Raw genomic sequence first — 16,044 nt, 5'->3', positions numbered from 1 at the left:
GGATAAACGCACTGTGCAAAAGCACAGGGATCCTCAGATGACCAGCATAAAAATGACTCCAACATTAAGAAGGAGCCAAACATTCACATCAGCCTCTCTTGTGCATAACTACCGCACATAGTATAGACCTGCAGTTTTTTTATGCATGCTCTTGTGCTACATTCATGTAAACTGGCTATAGCATCAACACTTCAAAGCATGGCCACAAAGTCCTCAGTGTTCGTTTGTTTTTTAGTATCCATCAGTATGTGCGAATGTGTGCAAAGTTACCAATGAAAAAAATAAAGAGCATCACAGCAAGTACTGACCTGCATAATGCTGGCTGTTATGCCTGCATAAGGTTTTATTATCTCAGGTTTTCTAACTGAATTCTCGGCAAGTTATTGTCTAAATACAGATCATTAATTCATCAGACAGATTGTTTTAGGCTACGTAGATGCTGAGACTATATACATCTACTATTGTAAGAAAGACCAGTTACTGTCAGCATGCAGTAAACACAGGTATACTGTACATGAATGTCACTTGACTGAAGGGTAAAAAGAAAATAGTGATGCTTTCTGTCAAATACAGTGGCAGTTATCAAACTGTCTTTACACAACGGCTGGCCTCAGGGAAAGCAGGTGTGTGCATGCATAAATTGTGCAGCGGATGTTCCACTTAACACAAATTTCCTTTCGGCTTTGCAAACTAGTGGAGGCCAGTGTCTAAGTACCAATAGTGTTGACACATTTCCTTCTGCAATTATTCTGTAAATGTTAAATGTCACACTTTTTACTCCACTCTCTCTTCTTAGACCATTAGTTCTATATTCTAATTGTAAACTGCTGAAAAATTAAAAATTAAGAATGACGACTTAAACAATCTAAAGCCTCAAAGGGTTAAGGATTTTGGATCCCGCTGCCCACTATGTCATTTAGTTTGTAAGAAATTACACGATGTATGTCATTAAAGAGTTTCAACTAGAATTGTTTTTTTCAAGCTGTGTCCATGAGCATAAAAAAAATAAACTGCCAAGCAAACTTTTCCAAGTAGAGCGTCGACTGTCTCCAAGACAGCCTGGCGAAATTCAAACAGAGCATCAGAATGAGGAAGAAAGCTGATATAAGTGACTCTGAATGTGGCAGATAGACTGATCTGTATCGATCTACTGGGCTTTTCCTGCACAGCCATCTCTAGGGTTTACAGACAATGCTCTAATAAAGAAAATAGAAAAAATGCTTTGTTGATGCCAGAGGCCAAAAAATAATGGGCAGACATGCAGTGTGCTCATAGGAAGGCAACAGTGACTCAAATAACCACTCGTTACAGCCAAAGATATGTAGAACGGCATCTCTCAGCGCGCAACATGTTGAACCTTAAAGCAGATGCGCCACAGTAACAGAAGAGTGCAGTCGGCTTCACTCATGTCAACTAACTTTGGACTTGTTACCTGGTCTGATGAGTCTTGATTTCTGCTGCAACTTTTGTATGTAAACAGCATGAAAGCATGAATCCATCCTGTCTTGTATCAACAATCCAGGCTAGTGGAGGTTGAATGTGTGGGGGGTAGGTTCCTGGCATATTTTGGGCCCCTTAGTGCCAACTAAGCATTGTTTAAATGCCACAGCCTACTTGAGTATTATTGCTATCCCTTTATGACAAAAGTGTAACTGTCTTCTGATAACCTGCTAGCAAAGTGTAGCTAATAAAATGGTCGGTCAGTGTATATAATCATAGTATATGAGCAGAAGTTGGTGTTTCAATTATTGTCGACCTGCTCATTCACTGATATTGCCACTATTGCCTACATGTTTTCATAGTAGTCTGTTAGCTAGTTACTGCATTGCCTTGCTTGTTTTGTGCTGGATGGCAATGTGCATCAAGGTCTGTCAAAATAATATTATAATTCCCCGCTAATAGATTATTTACACATATTATTATGCGTTCAGTACTGGCATGTCATACCCCTAAACCCTTTCTGATGATGAACTTTAAACAACATCACATCATACTCTGAAGTCTTCATAGTTAACTCGCAAAACCTGCAGAATAATTGGCAAGTACAGCCTCTAAAATCAGTGTAGCAGCAGAGTAAAGCTGTACCCTGGAGCAACACTTTTTAATCCTTATGCATTTGCTGGAGTTTAATGTTCAGCCGATACACCTCTGGAATAAACCATAAACAAAACACGTTTCTGTGTCTGCTGCAACCTGAAAGCCATTTTATCCATCGACGTATTCACTTTAATGCAAACAGAACTTCATCAAGAGATTCTTGCATGAATAAGATCGAGGCAGACATCAGCACAGAAGTTCAGCTGCACTAAGCCTTGAGAAACAGATACACAAGCAGCTCAGATAGGGAGATACAGCCTCCTTCACATCTCTCAGTGTGTATGATTAAGGGCCAGTGTATGAGAACTCTCAAATTGTAACAACCTCCTAATACGTGACCAAATTTGGAGAGAAAAAGATGCAACCCCTGTCTTTTTGGCTCTCATTGAAATTGGCATTCATTACTCTTGAATGGTTTTTACACAGAACATCAGAACAGAATTCAAATAGCCATTTATGAGCCTGTAACACAGCAGTGTGTACAAATTTTATCCCACAGTGTAAAATATACTCCAGAATACTAAAGGTAGATACAGCACATTCAAAGAAAATGACACAATTCGCAGATTCTTCCACTTCTTTCTTTTCCCTACCCAACTCTGCCTTTCCCAGCAGAGAGAATTATTTCAGTGAAAGAAGAGCATGTGCCATGGGGTAGAGGAGCTGATCCTGAAATAATTTGTTTCTTTAAATAACTGGGGGAGTAGATGCCCTGAGCTAAATATATATTTACATAAACAGATAGTTTCATCTAACATGGCATAATAAAACCATGTGATATTAATTTCAGGTACGCTGAAGTATATGGGACCTTCTTTATCTATGGGTTTTTTGGGTTTTTTTTTTTTTTTGTATTTAGCAGTTCAGGTAACCATGTGAATGGGAATTTTGCTCACATGCCCATCACATAGCAGAAACCATCACCACATAAAGGAGGAAACTAACTCTCTGGTTGCAAGGGGCAGAACATCTCGTTTCACTGTGAAAATGTATTTTCTCATGGTGCTCATTCTAAGCAGGCCTTGCCATGCTGAATCATAAATGTGCATTACAGCTGGGATCCCTAACAGGGTGAAAAGTCATTAACTTGAGGGGATTAGAAATTCCGTCATTTGTTCGTCACGCCGATAGGTCAGCGGATTAATCATTTGCACATCCTTTAAACTCTGTGAATAAATGCTGTGCATAAATACTGTGCAAGCAAAGACCTGGAACGAATGTCTAAAGCAAACTCCAGGTGCACAAAATAACAGCTCAGTTTGACAAGACTTGGACCAGAATGACGACAGAGACAAATCAATACCTCTTTGAATCCATCTTAATTCAAAAGGACTAGGAAAGGTTTTCAAATGTAGTTTGGAAGTATAGTTCAGGATTGCAGGATTCTAGTGGATTGCTGCCTCTCTCTAAAACTATACTATAATAACCAGTCATTTGTGATGCCAAACCTAATGTTTACAGTAGTCTGTCTGCTTTTAAGGCCAGATTGCTGCTATGCTGGCAAACCAGGAAAACAGGGAGGACGGACTGCTAACTGACATGTTACAAACACTCACACACAAACAACGTGTGGTTCTCTGGCAAGAATGATGCAGTGGATGACAAACATTAAGTGCTACCTTGTATTCACTGTCCACACACAGCAGGACAGACCAACACAGGCACACAGCTAAAATTATCAGTTGGTCTGATCTGAGCCAAGCTGTGCAGGAATGTGTCACAGGAACCGCCTGTATCAACATATTAACACACCGCTCACGCTCCTGCACGCAAGTATGCATGAACACACGCATGTGTGCAGGTGTGCAAAGCTTCAGCTGCACATCACTACTGTGGAAGGGTACCATTTAAAAACAAATAAATAAAATGACAGATTTTCCCCATACACAGATACTAATAGAGTTTAGATGATCTTTCAAATCAGCTGCCTTCCTAACTGCACTCAGCGCATGAAGAAAGCATTTTTTAAAATGTTTTATTTACAGATGTTTGATCAAAGCTGATTAGAAGTGCTTTTACAATTTTAATTTGATCCCAGAAGAGCATTCAGACTCTATGAGCTACAAAATATCATCATTAATCCACAGTAAATTCTCCTATTTGCCCTGTGTATCTTTAAAAAAATTGTTTTTGTGTCAGGCTACAGCCTGTAATATGCTACAACATTAAACCTGCTGATCCTAGCAAGTGCACACTATTTTACAACCACAGAGACACCACAGTCTTAATTCTTTAATTTCTAGCAGTGGTAAATTGTGGTATACAGAAATCAAAATAACTTTTGTGGTTTTTATTTTTCATACTTATTACAACATGTAGCACAGATCACATCTTCCACAGGCCTGCTTGGTATGCAGCCATTTCAGTAACTATCTGGGATCTGTTCTAGGATTACTGTCATGACAGTAATTATATCAGTTTGACATAAGCGACCCATTTATTCCCCAGTTGTATATACAGTATATTCACCGGACACCCTTACCTCTACCATAGAGCAGGAAATGTCTGTGTATATAGTGACAGATTTTTTTTACCCTCTCTGGACATTCAGATCACAGTATATAAAATATATGAACTGCAGCATCTCTGTGCAGCTATGCGTAACAGAAGAGTGCCAAACGGAAGCTTTGTTTGCTGTTGTTACATGAAATGTTCTTACAGTAAGGACTTTACTATTGCTGAGCCCCCCCACAGGGACCTGGCTAAATATATCCAGTGACATGACTACCGTCACTAAGCTTTCACTACATGACTCTCTACTTACAAATAAATACAGCTAAATGTGGAAAACCTGTTATTTATCACACAGATAAATACTGTGCATATGTAAGCATACACATACAGATTTATTTTTGCAAACAAACAAGGGGCAAGAATCCACAAAGGAACACTTCACTGTAGGGCTGTTCGATATAACGATACATATCGGATGACGATATAAAAACGTCTATCGTTTCATTTTACGCTATCGTTTGTTTCGTGGTGTCGCAAAATAAACTGTTTTGATGGCTATATTAATTTCTTAAAGTTCTCTCTTTCTCTTATATTTTATATAACCACACTACGGACGGTAAAAGCCCCTGTTTTTGTGCGTTGTGGTTAGCAACAACGATGGTAACAGCATCGGGTGTCCGCTTGTTTATGTTACTTTCACAATAAAGCTCAAGATCCTGTTGAGACTTTTCAAAATAAACTAAATCACGTGAAAGAGCAGATTATTTACGGATGAGAATTAAAAAAGAGCCGCCGGGTGCTAAAAAAAATACACCTTAGACTCAAACGTTAGAACAGGCTTTTCCCCGCAGCACGCTGTGTAATAAATACTCACAAAGAAAACGGCGGCCTTTACAATTTATGTCTAAAAATGTATAGTTTCATGCATCGGTTAAAACACTCGACTCCAGCTACATGACGCGCAGCTGGAAACACTTCCTGCAAGACGAGCTGCCCGAGATTTACAGAATTTACACAAAATGTTACATTTTTGTGATTTATATCGTTATCGGACGATAGAATTCTTATATCGGGATATGAGATTTTGGTCATATCGCACAGCCCTACTTCACTGCTGCAAATCCAACTGTGCCTGGTAAATCTATTATCAGAATCAGCATTATTGTCCAAGTATGTGTACACATACAAAGAACTGGGTTCTGTTCTCAATATAAACAGAATAGCCCAAAAGAAATGGACACTACAGACATTATCAACATAAAACAATGTGTATCAATGTATTATGTATATAATATACAATGATATGTTGGCCAATAATCTTTGACTTTACTGATGTATTTTTTTTGCCACAAAGGCACAGATAAAAACCAAATTCAAATAAAAACGAAATAGCAAATTTACAAAGCAAAGTTCATGTATGCCGTTGCATCTCTCAGATGGACTATAATAAAAGACACACTCTTCTTCAGACTTCACAAAGTTAAAACTTAAGTTTGAGCTGCAAAGACCTGATCCCCTCACTGAGGGGTTCATATCAAAACAGCAACAAAAATTTGACAGTGCAGCATGGGTTCAACAGGCACCACAATCATCTTAACACTGCTCAGGTCTGCAAGGAAGACAAAGAATTAAAAAAGAGCAAGGATGGTCATCTTCACAAATCATGCTCAGCTGTTACTTTTGTGATATATGATGTAATTAATATATTTCTCTCATGCTGTTAGTAAATACTTAACTGTGGATGTAGGGAACAATTACAAATTTGAGCATAACAGCTTTCCAACACTGTGACAAACACCCTAACAAGTCAAATAGGAGTGTATAACAGCTACAGCACAAACAGAGCTGAAAATCCAGTAGTAACAGTATCCATTAATTGTGTTTTCATGGTTAAGTTTACATCTCGCCTGGCTCTCACCCTCCCATGCAGCTCCAGTGACATTCCTCCCGTGCCAGCTGGACATTCCAGTCTCCACTTCCCCCCACGATGACCAGAGGTTCTCTTTCAAACCTCACTCAGTGTCTCTATGAGAGGCACCTTCTGGCGTGACCAATCACGGAAGCTCCACTACCCCTACATCTGTCTAAGACAGCCCAATCACCTCAAAGTCACAGGTATTCCAAAACCCTTTAATAGCAGCGCCTGGCCCCACAACACTCTCACTTTCTTCCCTGAGAAGATCACAAGAGCTCCTCAACAGTCAAGAACCTGTATTATCCATTTATCTGTCCTACAGTTTGGGATGTCAAGGCAGTCCCTGAACGTGGGTTTTTCCTAATTTCAGGATTATTTTTTATAATGAGACGGTTCTGTTCATAATTTTTATGGACAGAATTTCTAGGCGCAGCCAAGTGGCGGAGGGCTTTCGCTTTGGTGGCCTCAGAATCTCATCTCTGATTTTTGCAGATGATGTGGTTCTGTTGGCTTCATTGGGTGAGGGCCTCCAGGTCACACTGGAACGGTTTGCAGCCAAGTGTGAAGCAGCGGGAATGAGGATCAGCACCTCCAAATCTGAGGCCATGGTTCTCAGCCGGAAAAGGGTGGAGTGCCCACTCCGGGTCGGGGATGAGTTCCTGCCCCAAGTGGAGGAGTTCAAGTATCTCGGGGTCTTGTTCGCGAGTGATGGGAGAAGGGAGCCGGAGATCGACAGACGGATTGGGGCTGCAGCTGCAGTAATGCGGACGCTGCACCGGTCCGTCGTGGTGAAGAGGGAGCTGAGTGTAAAAGCGAAGCTCTCAATTTACCGGTCGATCTACGTCCCTACCCTCACCTATGGCCACGAGCTGTGGGTAGTGACCGAAAGAACGAGATCGCGGATACAAGCGGCAGAAATGAGCTTCCTCCGAAGGGTGGCTGGCTTCTCCCTTAGAGATAGGGTGAGAAGTTCGGCCATCCGGGAGGGGCTCAGAGTAGAGCAGCTGCTGCTCCACATCGAAAGGAGCCAGCTGAGGTGGTTTGGGCATCTGACAAGGATGCCCCCTGGGCGCCTCCTGGGTGAGGTGTTCCAGGCATGTCCCACCGGGAGGAGGCCCCGGGGCAGACCCAGGACACGCTGGAGAGATTATATCTCTCGGCTGGCCTGGGAACGCCTTGGTATTCCCCCGGATAAGCTGGAGGAGGTGGCTGGGGAGAGGGAGGTCTGGGCCTCTTTGCTTAGGCTGCTGCCCCCGCGACCCGGCCCCGGATAAAGCGGATGAAGATGGATGGATGGATGGATGGATGTTGTAATTATATTTTCATTACATAAATATATTTTTCTGGTAGTAGTTGTCACATTGATGCAGACTGATGCCTTATCAAGCTTATATGCCAAGTACAAGTGTGCTTGTGTTACTATTTGCTAGTTGTCAGAGCTAAGCATTAGTGGTTATGACTACCACTGAATCCTCTCAAGGAAACGCTGACAATGGCAAAGTTAGGGACACAGTCTGCTGTTGCTCAGTCATTTATGGGTTGACCATGTCGAGGAAAGACCTCCATCTCCTCTGCATCACATGTATGGGTGTCAAACAGGCACAACTGTCGCTGACAGAATTGCTGCAGAGTGCAAGCCAAAATCCTGGAACACCATTTGCTAATGTTGGTGGCCTCAAAACCTGGTCCCAATGATAAATCCAGCTCTGCCGGCACTTGAGACCCTGGGGCTGAATTTCCCCCTCTTTTAACCAGTTCCTCGACTCTGAAGGGGAGTATGGAGAAGATAAGAATGACATTAACATGGAATTCATAGATGACAACGGATAAAGATGAGGAGGATGCTATTTGCACTCCTGATCAGTAGCAGCTCCATCAGCGGGGAAACTCAGGCCTTTCCATTTCCCCGTGAGGTTGACCTATATGAGATATACATATATAGGGGTGGCTGTAGCTCAGGTGGCAGAGCAGATCAGCCACTAACCAGAAGGTTTGCATGCCAAATATCCTTGGGCAAGATACTAACCCCATGTTGCTCTCCGATGCATTCATCGGAGTGTGAATGTGTATGAATGTTAGATACTCAGCACCTAAACTTAGAAGAAGTGCTTGTGTGAATGGGTGTGATTGGGTGAATGAATTAGTTGTATAAAGCGCTTTGAGTGCTCAGACAGAGTAGAAAAGCGCTATATAAGAACCAGTCCATTTACCATAACCAGTCCATTTTACAAGGATGTGGCAGTCAGACTGCCCATTAACTAGCCTGGAAAGCTGGATGCCAAGTGGGAGAAGCAGATGCTGGTACATCATCTCCACCCAAATCAAAATCCCACACTCACGTCACCAAGGCCAGCTCTCCCATGTAAAAAAGGGAATATTTCAAAGCCTCCATGTACCAAAAGGTTTACAAGTCAACATCACAGCCTGTCTACTCATCACTGCTTTTGTTACATGTTGAAGTTCAGGGTCTGGCTACTGAGCTGGGGTTGGCATTTGCTCACTGCCTAATTTTGTTGTTCTGTCCTGGGATTTACTCACAATGTTGGAGCCACTCTCAGAACTACCTTTGGACTACATTGACTTAAAGGCACTTCCACTCAAAAATGTCATATTGCTTCCTTTTGCAACGGCAAAAACAACCAGTGATACGATTTATCTAGCCATACTTCCTGTCTGCAGTTTTGCCTCCAACTTCATCGTCATCTCTAAGGTTATCCAATCTACTTATCTACCTACACTGGAGCTACTGGCTATTTGCCTACTGCCATTTTCCAACGACAGCCATGGGCAAGTTCGCTTTGTCCTGTACACAAAAACCAGGAGAACATTTGGTTACCAGTGTAACCTGGTTCTCTGAAAACCAAGCAAGGTATCTCACCAAACTGCCCAACTTGCACATACATGAAGAATGCCTGATACTTGGCCAGTGGGCATTATGAAAGGGATCAGGGGACCCGTGTCCTGGAAGTGATTGGTTAGATTGGTGTCCACAAGGCACTTCCTATATTGAGATCTTTCAGATAATTAGGGTTACTCTGGTAACCAAACGTTCTCCTGGATCACTGTTTCAAGAGTGCTTCAAGTCTCAAGGCTCAAGAGAGCTCTGTTAAAGCCATCTACTAATTCCCTCATATGCCTGAAAACAAAGTGAGGTTGCGCTAGGAAGGATTTATATTGAGATCAAAGTGTAATACTGGTGACAGCTGAAGTGTAAACCTCCTGCATTACATTTCACTTCTAGTTAAGATATTTCAGAAACAGAGAAATCAATCTTGCCCCAAGTTTAATGCCACAGCATTATTACCACACAGATAGCTTGGAAAGATATATTTTTCTTTCTAATAGGCTGTAGAAGGATGTCACCTAACATTTGTGGTGAGAGATATTTTATCTTATAAATTGTGGAGAATAAAAATTACAAATTGGTGTAAGCTGAAAACAGGTTGTGTTTTCATACTTTAGGCAAACCATTTTTATATATAAAAAGCTTTTAACAGCATGCTGCTACAAGCCGCAAATTACATTTTTGAGTGTCTCAGAGTCTGCAATCATGTCAGATTATGGACACAGTAACCTATTCACCACAGATAACTACACATCATCTCGCCACTCATCTATAATCACAGTCAAGTCACTCTCATAGAAGGTGTCTTGCATACACAACCAAGATATGGTTATTCAGGTTATGTTACATGGCAAAAGCCAATCACAGGCCAGCAAATGGCCTGCACCATTATTCAGCATACAGACAACATAGGGTGTGTGCATCCACCAGTGGGAGGTAGGGGAAATAAGGGAGAGTGATGGAGTGGAGAGGGAGACATGAGAGGAGGAGAGGTATGCACCCTCCGCAAAGGGGAGAAAGGAAACTGTGTAGGTGGAGCAAATATGTGCTGGCATATCGGCGGGATGGCGTTGAAGATAAGATGGGATGTCAGAGGGGAAGATTTTTACTTACAGCAGATTCCTGACAGATGAAAGAGAGGTGGGAGGAAGTTTCAGCGTGCTCTCCTCCGGAGGGAGCGATATCCGTCCACAAAACCTGACATTGTCAAAGCAAAAAGCACCTCACACACAGAGACTAGTAAGACAGACAGAAGCAGGGTGTGTGTGCGTGTGGGATCTGGCTTTAACACATGTATGTTTGTGCTAACAGGAGGGAGAGATAGAAGCTGAGAGAGCGCGAGAGAAAGAGAGAGAGCCAAGAGATACAGAGATATTGTACAAGCTGACTGGCTGGTGTGAAAATGGGAGGGGGCCGAACTGTCCAATAGTGTAACAGATGAGCAGAGTGAAGAGGAGATGGCAACAAAGACAGATTTTTTTCCCCCTCCATTTCCTGCTCTCGGTGTCCCTTAACTCTTCTGCCTCTCTTTTTGATTGCGTGTGTAAGGATAATGAGAAATATCCAACAAGCCAAACTGTGAGACAGTCACTCATTGACATGAGGAGAGGCTCTCTTTTTGCATAGAGATGTGGAAGATGAGATGGGAGGACCAAAAATCGCCTGAACCCTGTTGGAAACTCTAATTTAGTTGGACATCAATTTAAAAGAGTGATGAAATGAATTATTAAATGCCATATAAAAGAGAATCAGAGGAAGGTGGGAGGTAGGACATCGTCTTTGTGAGTTATTTAAGAATCTAGAGAAACATAGTGGTGAAGATGGGAAGTAGCGTAAAGAATTTTGACAGGCAAACTGCTGCAGTGTTTCTTGTATGATCCCTATATGTATGGACAGAGCAGGCACCGTTTGCCTCAAAAGTGTGAGTGGAGTGCCTGTGTGCATGCGCCTGGGGGTTGGGACCGAGCTGTCTTCCCATGATTTTTGCTGCAGGAACACTATGTTGCCATGGAGACTGCATCCAGAGCAGCAGAACACGCAGATGGCTGCTCCCTCGCTTTCCCAAACCGTCCAGTTAGCTTTTCATCCCTGACATGAAATTCACAAAAGCTGCACCTTCTGAAATTAAAAGAAAAACCTCCAGGTATGGTTCAATAACTGAAAAATTACAATTTTTGCCAATTTGCATATAATGCATTCAAAGTGTAAATCACTGGTATGCTTTGTTGACGTTCATAATCAAGAACTAAAACAAGATCTTATAGTAAATATAGTGAAAAAGAGTTCATGTTTCACCATCGCTCACCTGTGGCAGAAAACCCAAATTCAGACCAGAATGCAGGGCTGAACAAAACGGTGAGCTTTATTTTAAAGCGGATGATAACGTCCATAAAAGGCAACTAAAGGGTAAATAATCCAGAGGCACTGAATTAACATTCACACACACAGACACACACTGAGGGGTAATCAGGGGGATGAGGCACAGGTGAAACTAATTAGGATAAATCCACAGGGGAAGTAAAAGGAAATGCAAAGCACTGGTGGCAAATGACTACCAAAATAAAACAGGATTTGAGGAATGATAACAGGTAAGGCAGTGAAAAAAAGCACAATATATATGTATATTTTAAGGAGATTTTAAAAAGTGTAAGCTTGTGTGAATTAAAAATAAAAAGGTATGTTTATAAATGTGTGCACATATGTAATTGATCTGTGATTACAGAAACACGTCTGGTTTTTAATCAATTGATTATTTCACCTTTCTTTAAAAGCAGCTCCTATAACAGCACTTAAGTCCCCAACAAATTTGCCTAAGGGGACAGTAAAGTATGTTGTATCCTATCTCATTTCTCCAGGTTTGTTCCAAAGAACTGAACCACAATTAACTGAAAGCACCTTCAGCACACCTAGAGCTAATACTGGAAACAGTCAAAAGCCAGATGACCTAAGAGCTCTGACTGGGTTAGGAAGAGTGAGCACGTCAGAAATCTACTGTGAGGCCGACCAGGGGCAGATCTAGAGGAATTCTTTTAGGGTGACACAAGGGTGGCATGGAAATCAGATGGGATGGCAAAATCAAAGCCATTTTGTCACACATATGCAGGTATTACATTCTGTAATATGTACTACACATAGTTAAAATACATCAACTGCAGCAGGTATACACATGTTTCATATAATCATAGTCTGTAACTTTCTTATGGGTTTTAACCCAAATGACTAAACATTTCAGTTACACAAAAAAAATGTGACCTTGTTGAAATCTGAATTGCCCACGGTATTAATTCAAAATGTGCTCTTGCACAGTTATTGGTCTCAGTTGTAGCTATGCTCAAATTCCTAATGCCAGCTTATTTTGATTCATATGCAAAACTACTGTGGCACTAGGGGTGGCACATACCACCCCATGCCACCACAGTAGATCTGCCCCTGAGACAAACCATTTGGGGCTTTATTAACCAACAAAAAGGAAAGGGAATTCTACACTGTATTGGGAGCCAATGAAGTCCTTTCAGTACTATTTTTTAGTAGTGTTTTCTTTCTTTCTTTCTTTCTTTTGCCTCACAGCAACAAGAGGAATTGTGACATGTGGCATAAGTCTTTATGTGTTGTCCAAACACAAAACAAATACACATCAACAGGCATGCCTAGGGTCCCTTTTTATGTGGGGCAACACAATATTTTTATTCCTTGTCCCCCTAAACTACATCTAGAGCCAATGTCCCGCATTTTGACTGGTTGGCTCTGAAGAACATACACTTTTTTGAAGTCTGACTATTACCCAGAGTATATTAAGGGATGGCCTTTTATTATAGCCAGAAGAAGGTCGCCCTGTCTATTGCCATATTTATAAGGGAAAGTTACAAGTCACCAAAAAGTCACAACCTTTCCAGATTTTGTTAATATGATGAAAACTACCACATAGAAAATGAAACTATTATATTGTTATTTGGCTTTTTTGATAATTATTTTTCAGATTTGCACACAGGGAAAATAAGGTGTCAAGTCAATCAGTATGTGTGTGCCATAATTGGATAACAACAGCTAAAACTGTTGGTTATGGCTCAAAAAAGGCATACCACTTTATGGATACTCTAAAGTGAAGCCTAAAAGACAATCTAGGTCAATCTAGGCATGCATATCTTTATATTAAGCGAGAATTTCTGTGCAAAACTAATGTGATGGATACTTTAATAGACATGCAAAACATGTCCTCTCTGTCAATAGTGCTGCTTCTAAAATGAAATCAAAAATGACTGAAAGTAAATTTGCCTTTGAAGTTGCAATAAAAAATAAATTACCAGAGAAGATATTAATATTAATTGCATGCTCCAACACTGACATTTACCCAGTTAATCAATGAGCCCTGCACTGCTGGAGCTCCCTGATGCTAACACCCATCTCACCTGCGAACAGCCTAATGTGAGTAACCACTTTCAGCCCTGTGCAGGATTATTTATATGTGACTAATGGATATGACTGCTTTAGGTTACAGTGATGGCAACAAATGATGTATCAGAACATTAAAAAAATATAGTGATGATAAAAATAAAAACAAAATGTGGTCAAAGGGGAAAACACACACATACACAAAATAAGTTGTTATATGAATTGTATGTACTTACCCGTCCATTTTGCAATGTACAGTCCGGCTGCTAATAAATGACAGCAGGTAAGTGTCCAAAATTATTTTCCACCTGGATGGAGAATAACCGGGATTAGCAACAAACCCGCATAACTCAAAGCAAACAAACCAAGCACCTTCGACATTACGTTTGAGCGATTCACCCACTCCTTTAGATTGTGTAGAGTTCAACAACACAATATGTCATGTGCACTTCACCATAGATTGCATTACTTTTGTCAAAAGCATGAATTTTAAAACTTTTATTTTGTGGATTCCTCTGTGGCTTGGCACCCTATGATTAACCTCGGATAAATTGCGCCATCTACTGAAAGATTTGGACCCTGCAACGCGTTCATATTTAATATGGATATCGATGAATTGTTTTATATGGTGGACGTACATGCTGTGCAAACCCCCCCAAAAAACCCATAAGACCATAGACCGACAAAGTATCTTACATGAGATCTCAAATTTTGGTAAAATCAGAACAGCTATGGTGTAAATACTTTTGGTTTGAAAGTATTTACAAAGTAAAACACGTGTGATGATTTTGGTATGTGAGAAGCACGCTGAAACTTTCAATAAAGAAACTATTTCTCAGTGATTAATGAGATAAACGTTCGGCACGGATAGACAGGGAAATAAAATGCGCAGACATAACCGTCGACACACAGCCACATGAGCACTGGTGTCTGGCTGGCCATCGCAGAGACCTCGTGGCGCAACGGTAGCGCGTCTGACTCCAGATCAGAAGGTTGCGTGTTCAAATCACGTCGGGGTCATATCTATTTCTTCTTTCACACGCTTGCAATTTGCCTTAAATTTGCCAATTATAGCGGAACAACAATACAACCAAGGTGTCTTAACGCTGAACGTGTTAATTCCTTTAAGAATGCGTTTACGCTGACCGTCTACCGACAGTACCTCCACGCGAGTCCAGTTAATTTTATTAATCTGAGTTTTAAAAAATCTGAATGAACCATCATAACCTGTCAGAGTAACTTCACATCAGTTTAGCACCGCATTAAAATGTACACGTATGTGGTGATAGCCACGGAGGCTGAGGAATGGTCTTCAACCAGAAACACAGTCCTGTTTCCCCGTGGTTAGACACGAGAGCCGAAAAGCTTAACCATTCCTTTCCCCCTGTAAAGCAGAGGTGCATCACAGAGGATCCCTGACTTGAAGTCACATTAAAGGTTAAAGTCTAATGTGCTGTTCTGAAAACACGCTTGAGTTAATCACGAGGGGATTCTTAGTGGTTTTCCTGTCCAACCTCAAATCTAAATGGAGCACTTTGCAAACAGTCTAACTCCTCTAACTATTACTACACTAGACACACAAACAATTTTCAGCAGAATATATTAAAACAACACCTGTCCACAGACTAAAATCACTTTCCTATTATGTTGTAATACATTATATTAATATGTTTAGTGTTTATCTACCTTTTTGGTCCAAACTCCAGTCCCCACATTTAACAAAACAAACATCCAGGGTGGTCACCTTATTTGCTGGAAGTCTTGTGTTCCTTGGTTGTCCTCTACATTCCCTTTTAGTTTTCTGTGTTATGAAGACAATGACTCCCTCTCTCCTCTCAAATGTTCCTCTCTGCTTAAATGCTTCATCACAAAACAAGTTGAAAGTCTCCCTCCCTCTCTCACTTCTCAGTCCAAGTTCCCCCCTCCCCACCTCCTTTCTCATCTTTCACTGGGACACACTAAACTCCGAACACTTCATTAGCATGGCCCTGGTGAGAGTGCAGCTTGGCTAAGACAGCAGGTCACCTCTTGTCCTAGGGAGTTGACTCACATGAGACAGACTCACTGTGCTCAACAGTCTATCACAATGGTCCGATTGTACACTGGAGCGCTAGTTTTACATCAGACAGGCCAGTTGCTGCTTATGTACCGCTCCTTTAATTTCATCTCCACTTAATGTACTAGCCTATGCTCTGAAAGTAAGCACCTCTGACAAAAAGAGCTTTTTACATGCTTATAGCCACAAGTTTGTCAGACCAAGTAGTCCAAATCTTTCCAAAACTCCCTATTCACTCTACCCTTTAATTTGAAATGCCAGGCAACTGCAAATGTCCACACGGAGCAC

General features: G+C 41.3%; 1 non-coding gene across 1 annotated transcript; it reads left to right on the top strand.

Annotated features, from left to right (window-relative positions):
* Positions 1–14,648: 14,648 nt before the first annotated feature.
* On the top strand, positions 14,649–14,720 carry trnaw-cca (transfer RNA tryptophan (anticodon CCA)). The gene has a single exon. It is a non-coding gene; the product is annotated as a tRNA-Trp (tRNA).
* The last annotated feature ends 1,324 nt before the right edge of the window (positions 14,721–16,044 follow it).

The sequence above is a fragment of the Astatotilapia calliptera genome, chromosome 10 (assembly GCF_900246225.1).
Source record: "Astatotilapia calliptera chromosome 10, fAstCal1.2, whole genome shotgun sequence".
Taxonomy (NCBI): domain Eukaryota; kingdom Metazoa; phylum Chordata; class Actinopteri; order Cichliformes; family Cichlidae; genus Astatotilapia; species Astatotilapia calliptera.
The sequence above is the reverse complement of the archived record's forward strand: the minus strand, read 5'-3'. Positions and strand labels throughout refer to the sequence as shown.